Here is a 25,155-nt window from a genome sequence, read left to right on the forward strand (position 1 = left end):
TATTCTGAGTAATTTTGCTTAGAGGCTGTATCATTGGACACTTGCTAATTTATCATTTCTTTCAAAGATGAATGTTCACAAAATCCATATAATTTTGAGGGAAAAAATCATTAACATGTATATATGCATGCATGAAACATCATAGAGAAACTCCATTGGGCAATTAGCATACACTCAAAGAAATGAATGACTACTGGAACGTAAAATTGGACCTTTTGGGGAATGTGGGTGGGGTGGGCAAATGGAGAAAGGACTATCAAAGTAATTGTATGCATGAATGAGCATGCCAAAATGAAACTCTCTTGTTTAAGGTATTGATACTTGTTTTTCATTTAATTCTGTTTTCAAGGCGATATACAAATGGGTTACAGTTACATATGTAAGGTACCAAGTACATTTCTTGTCAAACTTGTTACTCCCTCCCTCATTTTTCTCCCATTTTCTTTTCCCCCAACTACAACCCCGGCAAGTTGTATTGTTCTTTTCCAACATATGGTCTTGTGAGTATCTCTGTTGCATTTGTCCTTTGTCTCACCAGATAAATGAATTCAGATAAATGAATATACAATACCTGATGCTAATTTTTTTAACGTGGATTAAAAAAAGATAAAAAGAAATGTATTAATGGTTTAAAAACCACATGTGAAAGGATAAATTTAAAAGAAGAGAAGAGAGTTGCCAGCATCTTGTAAGATGAAGATATTCCAGAAATAAAGTACATGATTTTGACTGTTTGCTAAGTTGAAATTTGAAGCCTATCACTTCAAATTCCTCTAAGTTTCATGAAGGAAAATGGAAGCATTTGAGGTTAGATTATTTTAAGGATTGCTGCAGAAGTTTATGTAGGATTTCAAAATAGTTTACACCAATGGGAAATTAGGATAGATCTGAAGACTTTTTCATGGAATAGAAGTAAATCCATGGGAAAATCAAGGGGTACAGATATATTTATGTATTATAACTCCAACCCTATAATTTTGTGGCAAATCATTATGTTCTAATTCCCTGTCTACTTTATAGAAGATTGTGTCTTTTTTTGTTTATTTTAGTGCTTACCATTCTTTAAAGAAGCTACAAAAAGCTAAAATCTTGGAAGTGTATGCCAAAGAATTGAGAGAATGCTACAATATTCTATTCTGAATCCTTCATTTATTCAAGGCATTTCAAGTATTTTCTGAAGTTTTTGGAAACATTTGAGTTTTAGAAAAACAATTTCAGAATGTTTCATAGGCTTCAGCTGATTTTTTCTGCAATGGGACTTCTACTTGATTTATTGCTTGATAAGAATAAAATACTAATTAAGTTGAACTTACTGCCAGCATATGATTATTGGAATATTGACATTTAACACTGATTAGACTATACTCTATTGAATTTTCTTGATAGCTTGGCTCCTTTATTCATTAGATTTCTTTTTTTAATATACATATTTTTATTGTAAAGATGCTATACAGAGGGGTTACAGTTATATGAGCAAGGTAATGAATCCATTTCCTATTGAGCATTGTTACACCCTCCTTTATTTTTCCCCTCCCATCCCTTTCCTCCCCACCTCCCCAATTCCTCCCCTCCCCCACAAGGTTGTAAAGTTCATTTTTAACATACTGTCTTGTACATTTCATTGTTACAATGGGTCATCGTGTATCCTTATTTCAGCATTTTGTTATTTCCCTTCCCCTCCCCAAATTAGAAAAATGTAAAGACTTTTTTAACTGCTGTTTTTTTTTTTGGCCTTTTCTTTTTTGGTACTGGGAATTGAACCCAAGACGTTGCACTTGCTAGACAACTACCTTGCTACTGAGCCTCCCAGCCCGAAAGTTGTGTGTGCTAGTTGTGTGTGCTAGTTGCCGTTTTTTTTTTTCGCCAGAGCTGAGGACCAAACTCAGGGCCTTGAGCTCCGCAAGCAGGCGCTCTTCTGCTGAGCTAAACGCCCAGCCCCGCCTTTATCATTATATTTCTTTATATGAAAAATCTTACCTTCAGTGCTTATTTTTAAAACTCTTCTTAGCCAAATAGAATTAAAAAAAGTTCTCAGAATATTAATACTTACTGTAAAAGTGACAACCCATAAAGGCCCACCTGCTTGCTAACACAGACATGAGGCATATTGTTCTTCATGTTTGTTTCTTTCTTTCTGTAACATTTTCTGAAACTTCCAATCAATATATACATTTTGATAACTACAAGTCAGTCTTTTTTTGAGGGGTGTGGGGTACTGGCTCTGGCCTTCTTTTGCTCAAGGCTAGCACTCTACCACTTGAGCCACAGCCCCCCTTCTGGTTTTGTTGTTGTTAGATTATTGGAGATAAGTGTCTCCTTCCTAACACTTTCCTACCCAGGCTGACTTCTAGCCTCCAACTTCCTATCTTAGTCTCTTGAGTAGCTAAGATTAAAGGTAGGAATACACCCCTACTGCCCAATACCAGCCTACTTTGCCCCTTTTTTCTTTTTCTTTTTCCAATATTAGGATCTGAACTAGGCTCATGATTGCTAGCCTGGTATCCTACCATTGATTCATGCCTCCAGTCTTTTCCATTTCTTTTGAATATGCTGTATTTTTTCTGTCACATGTACTTTTGTTAATAGTTTAATTATTTTACAACATGCTGAGGACTAGTAGACTCACTTCCAATCTCCTAGTCTATTTTTGCCTTAGGAAAAAAAGAATTCTTTAATATCTCTTTAATCCCACCGATCATAATACTATTGATATAGACTCTTACAGAGTTTTAAAATTTACATACAAAAGTTAAATTCTTGATTTTTCATGTTATGGAATTGTTGAGTAGGCACATTAATAAAAACTTAAAATGGAAGTTATCCTAAAAAAACTGTTCTGCAATATATAAAATTCCAGAATTATAAGTAAAAGGATAAAAATAAGGCTGCACAGATCCAAAGAAACATAGGTTGCATGGATCCCCTCATTTGTGGTAGCTAGAATGTGCCTATAAATCTACAAGTATATATACCAAAATTTCTTGATCCATTCATCTACTGAGGAGCATCTGGGTTGGTTCCATATCTTAACTGTGGCAAATAATGCTGCAATAAACATAGTTGTGCTGGTAGCTTTAGTATGGTCTTGTTTGTGATCATTTGGGTAAATGCCCAAAAGTGGGATTGCTGGATCATAGGGGAGCTCTATGTGGAATCTTTTGAGGAACCTTCATACTGCTTTCCAAAGTGGTTGAACAAGTTTACACTCCCATCAACAATGCAGTAAGGTTCCCTTCTGTCCACATCCCCTCCAGCATCTGTTGTTATTAGAGTTTTGATTATAGCCATTCTAACTGGGGTGAGGTGGTATCTCAATGTTGTTTTGAATTGCATTTCTTTTATGGCTAGGGAGGTTGAGCATTTCTTCATATGTCTATTGGCCATCCTCTTTCCTCTTCAGAGAAATTTCTCTTTAAGTCTTTCGCCCACTTATTTATTGGGCAGTTGTTTCTTTGAAGATTTGTTGTTGGAGGATTTAATTTTTGAGTTCCAGGTATATTTTAGATATGAGACCCTTGTCCATTGTATGGCTAGTGAAGATATTCTCCCAATCTGTGGGCTTTCTATTGATCTTGCTAGCTGTGCCCTTTGCCTCCATCAGAAAGAATGACATTAACCCATTTGTTAGAAAATGGAAAGACTTGGAAAAAATTATAATAAGTGAAGTAAGCCAGGCCCAAAGAAACATAGGTCAGATGCTTTCCCTTATCTGCAATAACTAGTATATGTCTGAGACAAGCAGAAACGGTCAGATAAATTGATGTTAGGCGAAATGAATCCCAAGATTAAGGATTCAAATGTTTTTTTCTTTCTTGTGATTGTTTCTAACATATTTATAAGATGATTTCTTCGTTGCTTTGTATGTCCCTCTTCCACGGTATAACCCCTGTTTTCACTGTACTTGATGTTGGTATAATTTGTGGAGGGGAAGGGAAAAAACAAATTGTTTAAATAGGGATACAGGTGGACCCATTGTAACAATGAGATGTACAAGACGTATGTCGAAAAATGAACTTTACAACTTTGGCTGGATGTTGGGGGGGGGGTATGGGAAGGGACGAGAAGGGGAAACAAAAGAGGAGGAAACAATGCTTGATAAGAAATGTATTCATTACCTTGCCCATGTAATTGTAACCCCTCTGTATGGTATTTTCACAATAATAAAAAAATCTACAAGTAAACCTCCTGAATGAAATGAATATTATATATATATATATATATGAAAATGATTAATTATATAGGTCTGTCGACATTCACTCATTGAGGCCAAAAGCATACCTGCACAGGAGGAAGTGGTTCACAGAGGCTTTAGAGCTATGTGCATATGATCATAGAAAATAATATTTTATAAAATGAACTCCAAGGAAAGAAAATGACACTTTTCAGTGACTTTCAGTGTTTTCTTTTCCTTTTATCTTGTTAGTTTGTCTTTGGGAGGATAATTGGGGGCACAGAAAAGGTGGAAAAATGGGTGAACTAATAGAACAGTGGTACTTACTTGACACTATTTGGTACATGAACTGTGTATAACTTGTTGGTGGGGACAGGAGGGAAAAACTGGAAGAGACTCAGTGAAGGGGAGACATGCTTTAAAAAGAATTGGACTCATTACCTGACCTATGTAACTGTAATCCTTCTGTATAGTACCTCTACAACAACAAAATGCTTTTTAAAATCAAGCTGCATAATTATCTTTGTGTCTGCATATGGAGATTAAGAATAAGAAAAAACAAAGTAGAATGAATTAACATATTCAGGGTATATGAAGGATGAGAGGATTAATAGTAGAATATAATGCACTTGGATACTTTAGTATTTCCTGGTAATAGAGTTACCAGATTTTTTAATATCACCTTTGATTCTTCATTTCCCAGTTATCCTCCATCTTCATAATCCACCTAATTTTAGACGTCTTCTTTCCCTAAAATACCTTTAATTTACACACTATGGGTAGCTATGGGGAAATTATTTAAGTTCTCTTTGTTTTGGAATTCTCATGTAAGAAAAAATGGAGAAACAAATTTTACCTTTCTAATAGGAATGGTGTGGTGTAAGTTTTACAATACTCTCTTGTAATTTTTAAGTCTTTGTTGTTATGAAAGTCTCTTGTTTGCTTTGCAAATATTTTATGGTATATTTTCTACATCCTGAGTATTCAATGATCTGGAAACTGGTAGTGCAGCTGGAGGAAAGCAGTCTGGAATTCAGTCAAGGCATTGATTGACATAGTTTGGTAGAAGCCAGTCTATACAATTATAAAGATACTTTAATTATAAACTGAATGAAAAAGTGGGCATTTTGTGTTCACTGCTTTGTGTAACTCTGAAACAATATTCATCACCAGATTGTTATGTTTGCTGGAATTTGTGGACATTTACTCTCAGAGGCATGTTTACATTTTCTCAGAATCTGGAAAGGCCCTTCGTAACAATTATCTATAGCTCAGATTCTACTTCTGCACCAGATAATTATTTTACTTAATAAAAAGCATAATTTTTATTGGCCTTGGCTCAACTTGGTTGCTGTTAACTATATAATCATTAACTAAATTTGTCTACCAAAACCTCTGTTTTTGATAGGCCTGGGGGCTTGGTTGGGGTTGGGCTTCCATTTAGAATTGGTCCAAGGTGGAACAAAGTCATTCTAAGGTTGTTCTAAGATAAAGCAGAAGACAAAATAACCAAATTGATAACTTAATGAATCCCAAACACAAAAGTTGATACTGCCAGAAGTAGTTACTACTAAAATAGGTTTAGACAAAGCAGAACTTACATAATGAAACACAGGTGGTTTTCATTTACACTAGACCAGGTTACAACACTGAGGATAGGTTTATGACGAGACAGGATCCCACACTCTTATCTCTTACTTGAGCCAGTGGGGCAGAGATACAAGAAATTTATTTTATTACTATCTTGAGATTGTAATCAAATATTGGAAGGAACTCAAAAAGAAACCAAGCTCAAATGGCTAAGCCATTTCTTAGTTTCTTAGTTTCATTGCTCTTTAGTTCTATTAAATATAAAATGGAATCTCTTTCAGGTACTAATTTATTAAGCTATATTAAATTTGTGAAGTCAATTAATTGTCCTATAGCTTTGCAGATGAATCCTTGACCACGAGAACTTATTTATGTCTTAGAAATGTCACTTACATAATTAAAGGCATAATTTAACAACCAATGCCCACCCCCAACTTTTAAATAAAAACTCACATAAACACTAGGTTCAGTCGTACTCACTTGTATCCCAGGACTTGGGAAGTAGAGAAGAGGAGGACCTGAGGAGTTCAAGATGATCTACTTTTAAAGATTTTTGTCCCAGAAAAATAATCAGAAAAAAATCTCATAAATAATATTTGTCTTCATTTTCTACGCTCTGTGTGTGTACTCTTTAAGCTTTTCCTGAATTATTTTTGGAATCACCAGGTTTAAACCTCACTTTGACATTTATTTAGCTGTTAAATTGAATAACTTTTGGAAGTTATTTAATTTTTTGTGCTACAATGTTTTTCATTTTATGACATAAAGCTAATCATGGAGTTTTTTTGACAACTCTGTGTATGTGTATGCGTATGTGTACGTGTATGCACTGTTGTGTATATGTAGTCACCCCTTGGTATTCTCTTGGGTTTGGTGCAAAACTCAAATTTTTTGGATACTAAAATCTGAAGATGTTCAAGTGGTTTAATAAAATGGTATAATAATGCATCTATCTTAAATACATCCTCTAGTATACCTTAACTTATCTGTAGATTTATATAACTATACACCATATATGCTGCATAAATAGAGATTATACTCTTTATTCATTATGGAATGACAAGACAAAGTCTACATGTTCAAGAGAGACAGGAGTTTCATACACACTCTCAAAATGAAATAGTTTTATTTGAAGCTAGGTGAATTTGCATATGCAGAAATTATGAATTTAGAAGGCTAATTGTATTTATTTAATTAATTTTTATTCAATTAGAGACTGTGTGTGTATCTATATGTGTATTTAGTCAAAGAATTAGCCTCAAAGTATAGGCTCAATGAATGATATATATTAGCTATTTTATTTTTATTTTTATTTACTTTTTTTAAACAGTCCTAGGGCTTGAACTCAAGGCCTGCACTCTACTACTTCAGCCACAGGTCTACTTCTGGCTTCCATGGTATTTAATTGGAGATAAGAATCTCCATTTTATTTTTGATCTCATATTGTCTTGAATAAAATGTTCCTAATTTTTTTTTAGAATTCTGATATTTACAAAATAAATATTTTTTCAACCACTCTATAAATATACAAACATTCTGAATTGTGCCAGTAATATAAACATGATAAACATTTTTTTTTCCTTTTCTTCAATTAAAAAATACATAAAAAACACAAACAAATTACAAGCCATCCTAGCAGAAAGTGCCTGAATATAGATAAGTAATTTATTAGCAAAACTGTGACATTGTGGCAAAGAGCTTTGAAACCAAAGATGGAAGAGTCAGGAGAATGGGGATTCCAGGAAAATAAAGTGTTCATTTTGGTCTCTAGGTGCACTGGTCTTCTGCTTGAGATCTTCGAAGAGGGAGACTAGTTGAGTCCTTCTTCTGAATGCCTTCTCACAGGTTTAGGTGAGATAAAGGAGATTCCTGCCTATTTTCTGCTGTTGAATAATTGCCACAGGGGCTCGGTATACTCTGAACATTCCTGTGTACATTATTTTGACCATGACCAGCTAATGTTAAGATCTGGACCAATCTCAGGCTTAGAAACATTTTAAAAGTTGAGGTAGGGATTATTCTGGCTCTGGGCTCCTGAAGATACCTGATTCTGGCCACAGACCTTGAAATGATGATGAAATTGTTCATGAATGAAGACAAAAGTGAAATCCTGCTGATAGCATTTATTCATAAGCGGAGCTAACAGCATACATCAGGGCGGTGACTATGTTTATAGCACTGAACATAGCTGGCAATCATAGGCTCTCAGAACTCCTTTTCATCCATAAAGAGGACACAAGTAGGGAAGGGGGCTGGCAATATCCAAGATGAAACAAATGAGAGTGATAGACGCCACAGGTCTCTTAAAAACAAATCATGCAAAACTCACTGGATTGATGTTTCATAGAGGAACACCATTTGTGACTGCCAAGAAGGCAATAGTTATGTTTCAATTCCAGGAAATTATCTGTTATTGTCTCAAGCAGTCTCACAGATTGATTCAAACAGGCTTTCACTAATAGAGATTGGCAGCAGAACTTGATCAATGGCAGCATGAAATGCTCTTCTGATTTCTGCAGGAGTTGGCAGAATGTAGGATCTACAATTTCTTTATTACTTAATCCATATAGAAAGTAATTGACCATTGTAAAAACAGCATCCTATATCCCAAAATGAGATGTCCCCAAGACTAACAGAAACAAAACATTGAGAAACTGAACCATTTTGAAAGTTTAAATCTAGTCTGAGTATTGGAAGCCAGTCAAAAGAACACACACCCATCTCACTGAGAAAGAAAGAGCAACCTACAGTAAATGAAAGACAGAGGATGTAGAGGTAACTGCCAATGAAACAGAACAAATACCTCTCAAATGATACTTGGTAAAATGATATTCCTTTAGTAAACTATTCTCAAAATCTCAACTAGACATTTCCTTTTTTCTTTTTTTTTCTCCATCAACTGGCTATGGACTCATTGGTGAACAGCATAATAAATCACTAGCATTCACACTGTCCAATGGAAGGAAGCAATAGTAGAGAGTGAAGTCTATCCTGACCCCTTCCTAGGCATGTTAATGTTAATGTCATTCCCCCTCTGTTCTTTAGGGGATCATCATGTTACCTCAGTTCATTTACATGATAACCCTATAAGATCTCTAGCCATGCCATCATTGTTTTCAAGATACTTCTGAGAAAAGATAGGCTCAGAGAAGTTGTGTGTGGCCTGAAGTTTCTTACCTGGTATGCCAGCTCCAGTTGGAGCTCAACAGTCTGCTTCTAGAGATGATTTTTAGCTCCTACATATCCCAGCTGTGGAAGAGTGTGATGTAGATTTAAAGTCATAAGAGTCTCACTGACTTTCCTGCCTGGGCTGGCTTTGAACCGTGATCCTCAGATTTCAGCCTCCTGAGTAGCTCAGATTACAGGCGTGAGACTAGACATTTAATCAATGCATTAAAACTCAGAAACTCTGGAGGTCCTCCCTACTAGAGAAATCAACTTATGCTTTTCTACTTTCTAGCATCTTATTGTCTTCTTTTATAACTTGAAAAGTAATATAAAATTTGTGATATATATTTATTTTGAAAATGACTTATAATTTTAGAAAATTCATTGGATAATATTTAATGGTACTAGTGGATATATGAATTGGGTAGATTCAGAAGTAGGATAATCATGTGACTAGTAAAGACATTTTTTTCCTTTTATCAAAACAGAAATTACTTTTAAGGCCATTAAAATCAAGTTAGCTTTTCTTCTCTCTGGAGAAATAGAAAATGAACTACTAAAACCTAATATAGCCTGGCGCTAGTGGCTCACACCTGTAATCAGAGCTACTCAGGAAGCTGAGATCTGAGAATCACGGTACAAAGCCAGCCCGGGCAGGAAAGTCCGTGAGACACTTATCTCCAATAAACAACTAGAAAACCAGAAATGGCGCTGCGGCTCAAGCAGTAAGGCACTCTGCTTGAGCAGAAGAGCACAGGAACAGTGCCCAAACCCAGAGTTCAAGCCTCATGACCAACCAAAAAAAAAAAAAAAAAAAAAAAAAAAAGCTAAAACCTAATATAAAAGTTTATTTTTTAATACAGAATGTTTTTCTTGAAATATACTAAAATGCTTTTCCTAAAACCCATGAAATCTTGTTTTGTGAGGATTTTTGAATATCTATCTATCATATATCTATCCACACACATGTTAACATTCTTGTTACTTACACTTTTCATTCATTTACGTTCAGGATTACATTCATTAACTCAACACATACTTGTTAAGGTTGTATAAATTGTTATAAACAGTAGATGATTCAAATTACACATGAATTCTACTTTCATAAAGCTACAATCTGGATTGAAATGGTTATTAACCAAATTGTAAATGCAACTGTATGAAACAGGAATAAGGAAGCGAGAGAAAGAAAAAGAGAATGAGAGTGAAGGAGGAAGAGAAGGAAAGGGACTGAGAGAGCTGTGAAGCAGATAACAATGTTTATATTGGAAGCCGGGGGGGGGGGGGAGGGGGGGGGAAGCCCATGTTGAGATAGGAATCATAAGCAGCAGTTAACTAAGACAAGAATGAGGAGGAGAACATTTCAAATAGAGGAAGCCATATATGCCAAGGCCCTGTGGCAGGAGCAAGAATATCAGCTTTGAAAAAATCAAATAAAGAATATGGAGGGGGATCATGGTACAAAATGAATTCAAAGTGGGAGAAAAGGTCAGAGATTTTGTCAGGCATTTCAAACTTTATCCTGACAGTAATGGAAGTCATTGGTAGGTTTCTGTTAGTTTGTTTTCTTCTTGCTGTTTTTAGGTTTATTTGGAAAGAGAGCAATGACAGGATCATATTTGGGTACTAGGTACATATGAACAGAAACTAAATTCTGGACCTCAGCTGTTTCATTGGTTTCTGCTTAATCTCTCAGCAGTACTTCTGTTCCCCAGCACCTGAGATCCATTTAATGAGTCTTCTTCCTGCTCCTGTGACAGTATGTTCAAACCAAATGGGTTGGGAAAGCTCATATAAAATATGCCTGTGTCAAGGATTAGATATAGTCAAGAGATCAAGAGTTCTTATGGAATTTCATTCTTCAGAACAGTTGTTGCGGGCTTCACTGCAAAGTAGAGTAGCTCTTCACTCCTGAGTTGCTCACAAGGAGAAAAAAAATGTGAAAGTTAATAGGTGGGGAACTGAATATGAGATCCATTAGTGGCATTTCCAAGTTTGGGAACCTAGCTAACATCTAGGTCACAACTGATCTTCCTAATAGGATTCTCCAATTTAAGCATTTTGTGCACTGGAACCATACGCTCCTTTGTGCCATCCCATCCACATGCACTTGTCTCTGGATAGCAACCTGTAGGCTCAGGTTCTATTCCAAGTTCCACCTACAGAAAAGCAAGGACTGCTTAGTGTCTTGTAAAAGAAAATGGGAAGGAAGAGAGAGACAGAGGGAGAAAGACTATGTAAATGCACTTAGCAACCAGATGCCATTTATCCTTCCTGAGAAGATAGTAAGACTGTAACAAAAAAGGAGAAACTCTGTATAGTTTTGTAAAGGTACTTTAAAAAGTTTTAAAATATATTCACATTTTTATTAATAAATTTTTATTGTGAAAATCCCATACAAAGGGTTACAATTACATGAGCAAGGTAATGAGTACATTTCTTATCAAGCATTGTTACCTCCTCCTTTGTTTCCCCTTACCATCCCTGCCCTCCCATTCCCCGCCCCCACCCCACCCTGCCAAAGTTGTAAAGTTCTTTTTTCGATATATTTTTAATTAAGTTTTTTATTGTGAAAATACTGCACAGAGGGGTTACAGTTACATGAGGAAGGTAATGAGTACATTTCTTATCCATTATTGTTGCCTCCTCCTTTGTTTTACCCTCCCACTTCCTCAGCTACACCCCTCACCCTTTCACCCCACCTAAATTGTAAAGTTCGTTTTTTAGCATAGCCTCTTGTACATCTCATTGTTGCAATGGGTCAATCTGTATCCTATTTAAACAATTTGTTTTTTCCCTTCCTCTCCCCTAATTATGCCAACATCAAATACAGTGAAAATACGGGTTATACCATGGGGGAAGCCATAAAAAGTAACAAAAAACCCACATAGTACCTTATAAATATGTTAGAAACAATAGCAAGGAAGAAAAAAATCACTTGTGTCTCTATCTTGGGGTTCATTTCACTTAACATCATGTAATTTTTAAACAAGTAGAAGCATAAAGGATCTCTAATGTGCTATGTCTTTAGAGATGCAGAAGAAATGCTTTCTTCCTTTTAAAAAGTGAGGAGAGGTGGTAAATAAATGCCCCTCCCCTAGATTTTTAGTGGTTTCTCTATTGTAGCTTGTTTCTTTAGTGCTCATCCTGATCCTTCATGTAGACAGATTAGATATCAATCTGTATCGGTGTTTACATTTCATGTGATATGAACCTATGTCAAGTAGAAAAGAGTTAGAGCTTCTTTGCTTCTTACATGAACAGCTTCAACACTCCATGATGACATAGGCTGCCGCGGACCGGGTTCTGTCGGGACGACGGAGGATACCTAGGGGAGGAACCTGGAATAGGACGGGGAGATGGCAAACAGACAACTCACACACATTAGGAGTGGATGCTGAGTGCTGAGTGCGATTTAATGCAAAGGATAACAAACTTTTATAGCAAAAGTCTCCATAAGAAAGGGCAAAAGGTTACATAATCTTGCTGCAGGGCTTCATTCTTGGGCGGTCACCAGCTGGTTGCCTGAAAGGGCAAAAGGTTACACAACCTTGCTGCAGGGCTTCGTCCTTGGGTGGTCACCAACTGGTCGCCTGATAGGCACTTGATTCCAGCTTTACCTCTATTTTTAAGAAATACAATGGTTTTCGATGATTGTCACCAATTAACCACTACTTTTTTCTATAGAGGCCTTAACTGTCCCATTAAGATCTTTCCTGTTTCTTCTTTAATAGTAAGCACCAAGGAGACTTAGATTTAGCAAGTCTCTTAGTAAATGAGGAAGTTCTTTCTCCTAAGTAGTTATCTCAGCAATTGCCATACATTCTTTCTGTTCTAGCCGCACCTACAACTTTTTGTAAATCTCTTACAATTCCTTCTGCTGGAGTGACTTTGTGAAACCCCCAATACTTTTATATTTAACTTGTCTACTAGCCTCCATAAGAGGGGTTTCAGGGTAGCACTTAACTCTGGTGAGTTAGTCATATTTTTAAGACACTCATCAGATATTGGAGTCATGAGAAAGTACAATGAGCAGTAGAAACAGTAAAAGATTAATAGGCACTCTTATGAGGAAAAGATAGGCAGAAACACATCTTTTCCAGGCGTTTTGCCAGCCTTTTCCCAGGAGTAGGCCTCTTAGAAGCCCTATTCTCCGAGGTAGACTTCGGTGAAGTCCCAAAACTTGGAGATAGGTTTCTGTAAAGCCCCATTCTCTGAGGTAGACTTCGGTGAAGTCCCAAAACTCAGAGATAGGTCTCGAGGCCCCTATCATGGTCTGATAGATGGTTTCCCATGCTAAGCAGACTCTACTGGGGTCGGCGTGGCAATAGGCAGTAATGACATATGAGTAATTAACAATGATTAGACAGCATGAAACCAAAGGCATGAATAAAATAATACATGATGGCCATATAATATCATAGGAAATAAATATGACCCCACATTATAAGACAAAAACCTCACCTCAGATTTAAAAGAGGGGAGAATGGGGCTATTTTTCTAATAACGGAAGTTAATTTTAGGTTAGAGTGGTTATTTTATTTAAAAAGAAAGAAAGAAAGGATGGAAGGAAATAGTTCTTTCATAATTCAATGAGTCTTAAATACACTTGTTTACCTGAGTATGGTATAAGTAATCCCAGAATTTGCATGGTGGAGACAAAAATTGTAAGTTTTCAAGCATAGTCTAGACTACATAGTGAGACCCTATTTCAAAAAATATAATGATGACATATATGGGTAATATATATATACATATATAATGTTAAGTATATGTAATATAAAACATATATGTGTGACTATATTTTATAATAATAAATTATATGTGTTTGTGCCTGCATATTAAAATTATGTATGTATATGTTTGTATGTGTGTGTTAAGGATTAGATACAGTCAGAAGAGCAAGAATTCTTGTGGGTTTTCATTCTTCAGAACAGTTTAATAGGGATATAGATATAGATATCACTGTGTGTATATATATATAACTGTATATGTAAAACTATGCATATGTAGCTGTCATATATATATATATATACACTATATATACATATATAACTGTGATAGATACCATCTTGTACATCTAACTGTCCTTTCTTAATCTAGACATTTGTAAAATTCCATCAGTCATGCTCTCTCTTACTCTAGCTTCTGATAGTCCTCAGGTAGTGAGAGGTACCAAAAGCTATTGAAATACCAGGAAAGCTGAATTCAGAATCCCTCTGCAGATGGAGTATGAGTGAGTTCTTGGACCTGTGGTTGGAGTTTCCATTGGACCATCCTCCTCTCGGTTTCAGCTACTTTTTCAGATGTAGCTAACCCTGTCTCCCCTGCCCTTTCTGGAGACAACAATGTTTCTCTTTGATGGTCAGCTCTATGGTACCTTAGCATCTTTATTGGATTTCCCTTATCCTCCTCACCCTTTCTCAATAGCCCTTCCACTTATGTGTTCTCATTCTTCATTGTTCAGGGTCTTTTTTTTCTGACATAACCTGGAGCAGTACAGTATGTCATTATAATCCAGGTGAAAACTGAGTTTAGCCAAGTCCGGGATGCTTATCACGTATTTTGGAAAAGGCTTATTCATCGCTCTTTGGGTAAGCTCAAATATATGAGTCATGCATGGTATTATGCATGTATGACTTTCTGTGTACTATTTAAAAGAACAGGATTTTTAATTCAGTATTATTGGTAGGCTGAAAACTGTTTTGTGTGTTCTCTGCTAAGAGATTGAACTTCATCCAAACTACTATCTTTCTCTGCAGATCAGAAGGTATACTGTAATGGAAAGATGAGCACTTTAAAATTATGTCAGGCACTGTGCGAAGATATTCATACATAATACATCACTTGATCTGCACAGCTTTTGCACATGGGAAACTATCAAAATGAGAGAGGATGAGATAGATAGATAGATAGATAGATAGATAGATAGATAGATAGATAGATAGATAGATAGATAGATAGATGATGCAAAAATACATGTGGATACATAGATAGTGGACATATAAAGATAAATTCATAGATATATAGATGCTAAGTAATAGACAGATAGATCTACAAATCCAGATCAATCTTAGGTTTAACAATACTCAAAAAGTAACACAAAAATTAAGCTATGAATCTCAGTGCTGCCACTTTTTTCCTGGATGGTATTGGACTGATTACTTAATCCATCTGTGTTAAGTTTCTTATGTGCAAAAGATGTGGAGGTATTGTCTACAAGTAAATTGGCATACTGCCTGATATATCTTTAGAACTTAGTCTTCTATTACAGTAATAACTACATATCTGTGATGTATCTCTTCACAGTTTCAGTTACTTGAAGTGGAACAGAGAAATGGAAAACTTGAGAATAAACAGTTGACAAATTTTAAAATGTGTTCTGTTCTGAATAGTTTGATGAATCATGTCCTACCTTTAACATTAATCATTCCTTTGTCCATTGTATGCATAATTTATTTGTTACCTGCCTCTTAGTCCCTTAGTAAATTTCAATTATCAAATGCTTTTTAAATATTTTTAGTGTAAAGATACTGTACAGAGGGGTTACAGTTTCCTGAGTAAGGTAATGAGTATATTTCCTATCAAGCTTTGTTACCCCCTCCTTTGTTTTCCCCTATTATCCCATCCCTCCTCAATTCCTCAACTCCTCACCCCCAAGTTGTAAAGTTCATTTTCAATATAGTGTCTTGTATGTTTCATTGTTACAATGGGTCAACCTGAATCCTTGTTTCAGCATTTTGTTATTCCCTTCCCCTCCCCAAATTAGAAAAATGTATATACAAGATGCAGAGCACCATAATCAAATATAATGACAACAGGGGTTATACCATAGAGGGAAGAACATACAAAAGAAACAAAAAAATCACATACTACATTAAAAACAACAGCAACAAAGAATAAACCTCTTGTGTCCCTATCTTGAGGTTCATTTCACTTAAAATCATCTTATATGGTCATATGTACATAGCTTTTGACCTTTTCTGTTTGTCTGGTAAAATTATCCTAGACATATACTAGTTACTGCAAATAAGGGAAACCATGGGACCTATATTTATCTTTGGGTCTGGCTTACCTCACTTAATATGATTTTTTCAAAGTCTTTCCATTTCCTAACAAATGGGGAAGTGTCATTCTTTCTGATGGAGGCATAGAATTTCATTATGTGTGTGTGTGTGTGTGTGTGTGATATCAAGAAAATGTGGTGTATATATATATATATATATATATATATATATATATATATATATATATATATACACCACATTTTCTTGATCCATTCATCTACTGAGGAGCATCTGGGTTGGATTCCATATCTTAGCTATGGTGAATAATGCTACAATAAACATAGTTGTGGGGGTAGCTATTGTTTGGGATCATTTGGGTAAATGCCCAGAAGTGGGATTGCTGGATCATAGGGGAGTTCTATGTGTAGTCTTTTGAGGAACCTCCATACTACTTTCGAAAGTAGTTGAACAATTTTACACTCCCACCAACAATGCAGTAGGGTTCCCTTTTAGCCACATCCCCCTATTGTTAATAGATTTCTTGATTATAGCCATTCCAATTGGGCTGAAGTGGAATTTTAATGTTGTTTTGATTTGCATTTCTTTTATGGCTTTAGAGAATGTAATGTAATGTTCACCCATACTTAATAATTGCAACATTGCAACAGTAGTGATGTGAGCATTCATACATGTCAAACACTACCTTTAAGTGAAAGGATGAAAATTCTTAAATTAAGAAAAACATACACTGCCATGATTAAGATGTACGACAGAATTTTGTTATAAAACACAACATCTAATTTTATAAGTGAAACTTTGTTAGAGATATGCATATGTTGGTGAAGTGCTATATATATGGAACAAATGTACTAGCTAATGGCTGAAGCATTAATTAGCAAATAGCCTCTTTGGGTAAGAAAAAGCTAAGTCAATGTCAATTCTTAGTTTTCATTTAACAACTTAAGAATATGGGTATAGCTCAAGAAGTAGAGTTCATGGCCAGCATATGTGAAGCCCAGAGTTTGAGTCCCAATACCACAAAAATTAATTAGTAATATTGACTTGTTAAGTTAGTAAACAGTTAACTTTATGCCTACCGATTTTTTCATATATTCTATTTATTCTTTAGAGAATGATCCTAAGGTAAGTTCACCTGCCCTTTCTGTTATTAAAGAAAATATCAGCCAGACACTATTGGATAATGCCCATAATCCTAGTTACACAGGATGCTGAGATCTGAGAATTGCAGCCCCAAGCCAGCCCCCTGCAGTCCCCTGCAGCCTCCACTGAAAGTAGAGCTATGATTCAAAGTGGTAGAGGGCTAGCCTTGAGCAAACAGAGCTCTGGAAAAGAACCTAGGACCTGAGTTCAAGCCCCACAATCCACAAAAGCAAAAGGAGAAAAGAAAAATATCAATTACAACTGAGTCCAAATCTGCACTTTTTAGAATATTGCTTGAGGAAAGAACTCTTTCTCCTGGTATAAATCTGATCATTTCAGTAAATCAGATCTTCTCTTTCAATATGGCCATGTAGATGTGTTAAGGCTTCAGATCAGGGACCTCTTATCTGTCATGTCACTGCTCTTTCTTGGCAGGTGTGGCATAATGTGGTCTCTCACATATTCATTTATTAAATGTATCACGGAAGGTGAGGTGAAAGGGTGACCTGCTTTGCTCTTTACCTTAGAGTTTAAGGAAGCTCCATGTCACCAACTGTGCTACTGCCTGCCCTTGGCCGGTGCTAGACTTCTTTCTGATTATTTTCTCAGTTAGATGACTATTAATAATGCAGGCAAAAGGCAGCTCCATTTGTTCTAAATAGCCTTTTCTTCCACACTTGTCTTTTGATCTTTATTTGCCACTGCAGTGTCCATCCTTCTTTGTTGGGTCTTCGTCCTTCCCATGAAAGAGGGACAGGGTCTGTGTGGCTCCCTGGTCCCCAGCCTCCCTCAGCCTGGGAGACAATCAGACACAGCAGGGAGCCAAATCCAGCAGGTAGAAAACTCGTTTTTTAACAGAGAGCAGCCCTTTTTAAAGACAAAAAGGGCGGGTGGCATGGCAAGGGAGGAAGAGGAACCAATCACTGTCAAGGTCACACCCTATCATGCACCTGAGCCTTCACCGCTGGTTAGGCACTGATCAGAAGATCAGTTGGGCTCTGCCCACTCTACTCTCTCCCAGCGCCATCTTTGCTGCCCATGTGCTCTACAGTAAATTAGGCTCTGCCACTCAACCCCTTCCCAGCACCATCTTTGCTGCCCATGTGCTCCACACTTCTTGTCTTTTTTAGGACTGTCATCTTGAAAACTTGATTTTTACTTTCCTCTGCACTGAAGTGTTTCCCTTTACCTTGTAGAACACACTGGAGCCTCCTAATGCTTGTGTGTGTGTCTTACTTTGTAAGCACTAAGTAGGTTTGATCATAATAGTTTGTATTTTGTATCTCAGAATCTTCTTAACTTACACACCAGACATGTCATAGACAACACTAGCTTTCAGTGAACCAACATCAGTATCCTAAAATATAAAATTCAAATGGTGGTAAGAGTATCTCTGTCTCTTTGTTCTTTGGTTTTCTGTGCTGGTCCTAGGGTTTGAACTCAGGCCCTGGGTGCAGTCACTAAACTTTTTTGCTCATGGCAAGCACTCTACCACTTGAGCCACTTCTCACTTTTGTTGGTTACTCTGAGATAAGATTCTCAGATGTGACTGCCTGAGATGGGCTTTCAACCTTGTTCTTCAGATTATAGCTTCTTAAGTATTTAGGAGGATTACAGGCATGAGCCACTGGTACCCAAATGTTGGCTTATTCTGAATGTTGAATAAGTGTTATAACCAAGAAACTTAAGATAGAACCTATCAGAGGATAATTTCTGTACATAGTGATAGCTTTTTTCATTTATTTATACAATATCAATACTACTATAAACCTCATTTTACTGAAGGGAAAACACAGTAGTTAAACAAACTTTGCAAAGTCATGCAGTCACTATTTGAATGAAAAGGAAAGTATTCAAAATCACTATATGAATGAAGTATTCCATTATTGAAATGCTCTATGTTGTGTATATGTCAATAATGCAGTATTTTAGAGGGAAAAAAATCTGTTTCTTAGAAAGATAAGAGTTTAAATTCCCAGGACTGTATAAAGTATGCTTTATATTTTTCAGAGAATAATTATTCTTGTAGTGAATTTTTTCTTAATCTAAGTCATGATGACTTTGATAGCCCCTCAAGATACAGAATTTGAATACAACACAATACAAAGGCAAGCTGTGAGCTCTCCCTGACAGCTCCTTATGTGAACAACCTGCTTTCTCTCTTTTTAGTTTATTGTCTGTAAACTATGGGACAACTGTACTTGTTACATTAAAGCAAGTTTAATCTTAATGAAATCAGGGATTGAGGGATTCATGTGCTATACAGATTGCTCAAGTGGTAAACAAGTCCAGTGGAATTCAAACACCATCAGCACTGAATTAGAAAGCCACTTGAAAAAGAACAAATCATATTGGTGATTACTAGATTCACAGAAATGCTTTCAATTGAAATGAGAGATAAAAACGTTTTTTTAAGTGTGGATTATTAATGAAAACTGAGGCATTAGAAGACAGTGGAAATGCAGAAAACCTTAAGGCAAATAAAAAAGCTAATAAAACTTAAAATTTGAACTGTGAAAAGATAAACACTCAAGTGAATAGCAAGGAAAGCACACATCCTCTTAATTCTCCCTGGAAAGAATGCTAGAAGATGAGCATTGAAACTGTCATTCTCTTCTAAGAAATAAACAAAAAAAAATTAAACCAAAAGCTAAATAAACGCTAAACTAAAAGCATCATCTCAGTCAGCGTTTTAAACTTTTTGTTTATGTGGATTTATTGAATCACAATTTACATTATTTGCAAGGTTAATTTGGGTCTTAAGCTTCCTGAAAAAACAAGTTTTCTGTATCATCTTAACTTTACCTCTTAATAGACAACCATATTCTACATACTCTGTTGATACTTTAGTATATAGTTTTATGTTTCTGGACAATAAGTATCAAATACTATTTCATTTAAATGTTTAATCATTTAATAAAAAATAGAAATTGATGAGAAAATAATTAATACATACCTCAACTTTAGAAATCAAATGCACCCAAGCTAGAGATGTAGCTCAGTGAGTGCTTGCTTAGCATGTATGAGGTGCTATGCATTCCAATCCCAGCACTACAAAAATATAAAATTAGATTAAAATTATGAAATAAAATATACCAGCTACAGTTCAGTTAAACCAGCTATAGTTGAATTTGTTTCCCCAAAGGACAACTTTATACTAAATTTGCTGTTCATTGTTTGTATTAAGCTAGACTTATAATACCTCAGTGTATTTGTCATGAAACTTTAGAAGGTATAACCAATTCTTCAATTGTGGAAATGTAAAGGCTGCTAAATTCCTTTGTAATGGCGATTTCATTTTCTAGCTAGGCAGCTATCTTAGAGACAACAGCCCTACTGATAGCCTTCTGGTTTTTTTAAAAATAATTTTATTGTTATTTTAAAGGTGGTTATAGAGGGGTTACATAAGTCAGATAAGAGTACATCCCTTTTTGGATAATATCACCTCTTTCTTCTTTCTCTCCTGGTTTTTCCCTCCTATCCTTACCTGGAAGTTATATAGTTCATTTCAACTTAGTAAGTAGTGACTATCACTGCTGCATTTGTTTTCCCTTTGTCCCTCCCTGTACCTCCTTCCCTTCCCTTCCCAAAGTGACAGCCTTCTTACACTGACTGGAGTAGGCAGAGTATATTTCCAAGTGGCAGGGTGAATGCTGGGAAAAAAGGGACCGAGGTTTGAGTCTGCTGCACTGTTACAGCTTTCTCTGTTTTTCTTTTTTGACAATTCCTTTACTCAATCATTGATGAAAGAGTGAGATTTTATTAATCTCTGGGAATACTAAAAACACAATCTTGGAAAATTAATCATAAAGAAATGTAGGATTATTTGAGCAACATGACAATTTTTGGCCCTATAAATTACCATTTCTGAAGATGCTATTTCTAGATCACTTAACTTTAGCTCACTTAATTCATAGGCAAAGTGATTCATAGATATCACTTTAGACCCACTGAATTAAAACTGGAATTGTAAGGGCTTAGAAATCTCTATATTAACAAGCACATCTTTTGTAAAAATGAGTGTGATATGCATATAATGGTTTTGAGAACTGGTGGTATTGAAAACACTATCTAATTTTATGGTGTTTGTTCCATTATGAAATCACTCAGAAATACCATAGAAGTCTCTATCTTGGCCCTTGATTTTTAGAGCTACCAGTCTGACTTTATTTCTGGAATCACTGCTTAAAGTCAGCCTGAGTTGGCACTTATTATTCAATGGGATGGTTTTTGGGGGGATGGAGAGAGAAAGAGAGAGAGAGAGAAGAGAGAGAGAGAGAGGAGAGACAGAGACAGACAGAGACAGAGAAGAAAGGAGAGAGAGGAGAGACAGAGTAAGAGAGACAAGGAAATTTTCTTCACAAGAACTTGAATTTAAAAAGATAATGCAGTTAATTTTTTTGTAATGTGCTTCACTGATCTATGGAAAACATTAATATTATTTCACAAATAGAATGAGAAATTGGATTTCTAAATGTTCAGAACATAATGTTGAAAATGTTTGGACTACATATTCAAAGATACATTCCATTTTAATCAAATGTAATTTTAGAATGTTACTCATCACCATTGTTTGAGAAAATAAGATAAAGGCCATGGTAGGTACTATCTCAAGTAAACAAAATTAAATCCCAAATTGAGCACCAACCAAGTCAGTATTGGTAAATGTCATAGGTAATTTTATTCAAGCTTTATTATAGATAAATCATTGCTTGCAGGCAGGGATACAGGCATACAGAGCTTACTAATTATAGTGTTCTGAATTGATTTTCCATAAATATCCACTTAATGTGTTATAACATTGATTAGAGCAATTATTGGAGGACCTGAAAATCAGAGATAGGCCACTGTGGGGAGGAATGGGGTGAGATATGTGATCTATCTCTAGCCTATGTGGAAAATAAGTCACATGACAGCTGGAGAATAACTGGGTTGTTGAATAACAGCCCACTCTTGGCGCAGGTGTTTGGACTCCAGAATAATCACCTAAATGTGCATATCTGAATTTGTCATTACCATTTAGCATCTCTGCTGCCCAGTGGAGTAACACTAAACAAACACAGAGAATTTAGGACCACATTTATAAATCTGCAAGCAAAATCAGTTTTTTCAGGTTGTTTGTTTGGAGCTTTCCAGAACAGATGACCAGATGGGCTCAGAAATCATACTTTTTTCCATCTATTATGCTCAAGAGTCTGGAAAGTCCCAATTTGTAGCTGTTGAAATGATACAGTCTAGTAAGATTTCTAAACCCTGTCATCAAGCTTTGAATATTAAGAGATTTTTAGTAGCAGAACTGAACTAAAAGTTTGGCTCAAGAATTCTTCCAAGTTTACAAGCATCATGCCGGTCCTAAAATTTCTGGTGCTAAGTCATCTTATATTCTTTAACTTTGTATCTTCATAACATAAAGAATATTTTAAAGAAATAATTCAGGCAGATTTAACTTCTAACCCCCAGAGAAATACGTTGCAGGTATTATTTCTTAGAAAACCAGAAGATAAAAGATAGTAAAATGAATGTTAGGCAATATCACTCAACTGAATGATTAATATGCATGTACATATTAATTATCTTCAGTTTCTTCATAATTATCCCAAATATTTCATACTTCTATCATTTTATTTCCTTTAACTTAGCAGATTGACTTTTATTTTATATTAAATTAATTTAATTTAGTCTCTTTAGCTCTGAGTAAATCCCCTGGGGGCAGAAATAAAATAGCCCTTCATCACTTATCAACCATTGCAACTTTGAAATCTCATTTAATCATCATATTGAAGATTTGTATAGTATTTGGCATGAGATATGTATAGTACTTAATACTGTATATACATCTCATTTACTCAGCATAACAGTCTAGTGACATTGGTATAGTTACTAGATCCATTTTGAGTTAACACTGCAGTTGTTTAATTTTCCCTAAGTCAGAAATGGAGAGGGCAGGATTTAAATCCAGAAAATTTGGCTTCAGCGATTATTTTGAATTTAAAAATGATCACTTAGGAGGGATACAGGTGGACCCATTGCAACAATGAGATGTACAAGTCGTTATGTGGAAAAACAAACTTTACAACTTTGGAGGGGGGTGATGGGAAGGTGAGAAGGGATGAGAAGGGAAAAAAAAGGAGGAGACAACAATGCTTGATAAGAAATGTACTCATTACCTTGCCCATGTAATTGTAACCCCTCTGTATGGTATTTCACAATAAAAAATTTTAAAAAAGAAAATTATGATGATTTTTGAATCAATTTTTCTTTTTTATAGAATCCAAAAGGAACAAATTTTTGGTTTAGCAAGGCCCTTTGGTCTCTGTGCTATACACAGGCAACAAGTCTAGTGGAGGTTCCATTTAAAATAGGAAAACACGATAAGACCATAATAAGCTAAGCTAGACAGTGAAGAGAGAAGAGTGGGTACTTATGGTACTATAGATTGGTTACCCTGAAAAATCCCCTCTTAGGAGATAGATAGCAATGATTACAAATATGAAAGGAACAGACAAATATCTACATAGCGGAAAAATACAGTAAACAGAGAAAAGGCATGTAAAATCCCTGAAGCAAGAAAAGATATTAGAGTGCTTGAGAAACAAACTGGTAGTCATGAGAGTAAGAAGGAGTGTTGTGAAATAATTATGTCTGTCTCCAAATTCAGCTTTTGAAGTCCTTACCCTCAGTACCTCAGACTGTAGTATTTTAGTAAAGGACCCTTAAAAAGGTAACTAAGCTTTTACCAATGGGCTTCTGTTTTATAAAATCAGATTAGGGAAGGCAATGACAGACAACCATATGAAGATAGATGGAAAGAGCCAACTACAAGCCAAGAAGAGAGGAGGCCTCAGAGGGAAGCAGCCAATTCCAATACAGAGACAAATATGCTCAGGGGGAAGGAGAGGTGACCCCCATGGGAAGATGAAACAGAGGTTAGAGATGTGCTGTCACTAGCCAAGGAATTGTAACATAGCTGGAAGAGGCCAGAAAGCTTTCAGAGGGAGTTTGCCATTTAGAAACCTTAGTTTAGATTCCTAGCTCCAGAACTGCAAGAAAATATGTTTTTGTTGCTACTCTGTCTTGAGCTGCTTGTTAGTCAGCTCTAGGCAACTCATTTTTTGTTGCTTTGTATGTCCCTCCCCCACAGTATAACACCTGTTTTCACTGTATTTGATGTTGGGATCAATAACCCGTTTTCACTGCATTTGAGGTTGAGATAATTTGGGGAGCAGGAGGGAAAAAACAAATTGTTTAAATAAGATACAGTTTGACCCATTGCAACAATGAGATGTACAAGATGCTATGTTGAAAACAAACTTTACAATTTAGGTGTGGGGGGGAGGTGGGGAGGTTGGAGAGTGTGTAGTTGAGATGGTGGGAGGAAAGGGATGGTAGGGGGAAACAAGGGAGGAGGCAACAATGCTTGATAAGAAAAGGTCAGATATGTTAGGCGAAATGAACCTCAAGGTAAGAACTCAAATGGTTTTTTTTGCTTGCTATTGTTTCAAGCATGTTTATAAGGTATTTCTTTGTTGCTTTGTATGTCCCTCCCCCGTGGCATAACCCCTGTTTTCACTGTATTTGATGTTCGTATAATTTGTGGAGGTGAAGGGAAAAAACAAATAGTTTAAATAGGGATACAGGTGGACCTATTGCAACAATGGATGTACAAGACATGTCGGAAAACGAACTTTACAACTTTGGTGGGGGGCAGGGGGCAAGAGGGGGGAGATGGGAAGGGGAAACAAAGGAGGAAGCAATAATGCTTGAGAAGAAATGTACTTATTACATGGCTCATGTAATTGTAACCCCTCTGTACAGTATTTTCACAATTAAAAAAATCATTAAAAAAGGAAAACAGTATGAAGTAGAGTCAGAAAGAGATTGAGGCTAGCTCATGACTGTTACATTAAGGATTTCTGATGTATTTTTAAGGACAAGAAGAAAAAAATAGACATTAAATGTCGCATGGCTTTTTGCTTTAAGATGTTAAGTGGCTGCTTTGTGAATAAGAGTCTTTAGTTAAACAAGAGTGATAACAAGATTACAACATTTAGACAATGT

At 35.9% G+C, this 25,155-nt stretch overlaps 1 protein-coding gene across 1 annotated transcript in view; it reads left to right on the top strand.

The window, feature by feature from the left end:
* Kctd8 (potassium channel tetramerization domain containing 8) overlaps nt 1-25,155 on the top strand; it is a 183,851-nt gene that overhangs the window by 125,830 nt on the left and 32,866 nt on the right. The gene's annotated exons all lie outside the window — the stretch shown is intronic.

This window comes from Dipodomys merriami, unplaced genomic scaffold (genome assembly GCF_024711535.1).
Source record: "Dipodomys merriami isolate MVZ:Mamm:240054 unplaced genomic scaffold, mDipMer1.0.p SCAF_9, whole genome shotgun sequence".
Lineage (NCBI taxonomy): Eukaryota > Metazoa > Chordata > Mammalia > Rodentia > Heteromyidae > Dipodomys > Dipodomys merriami.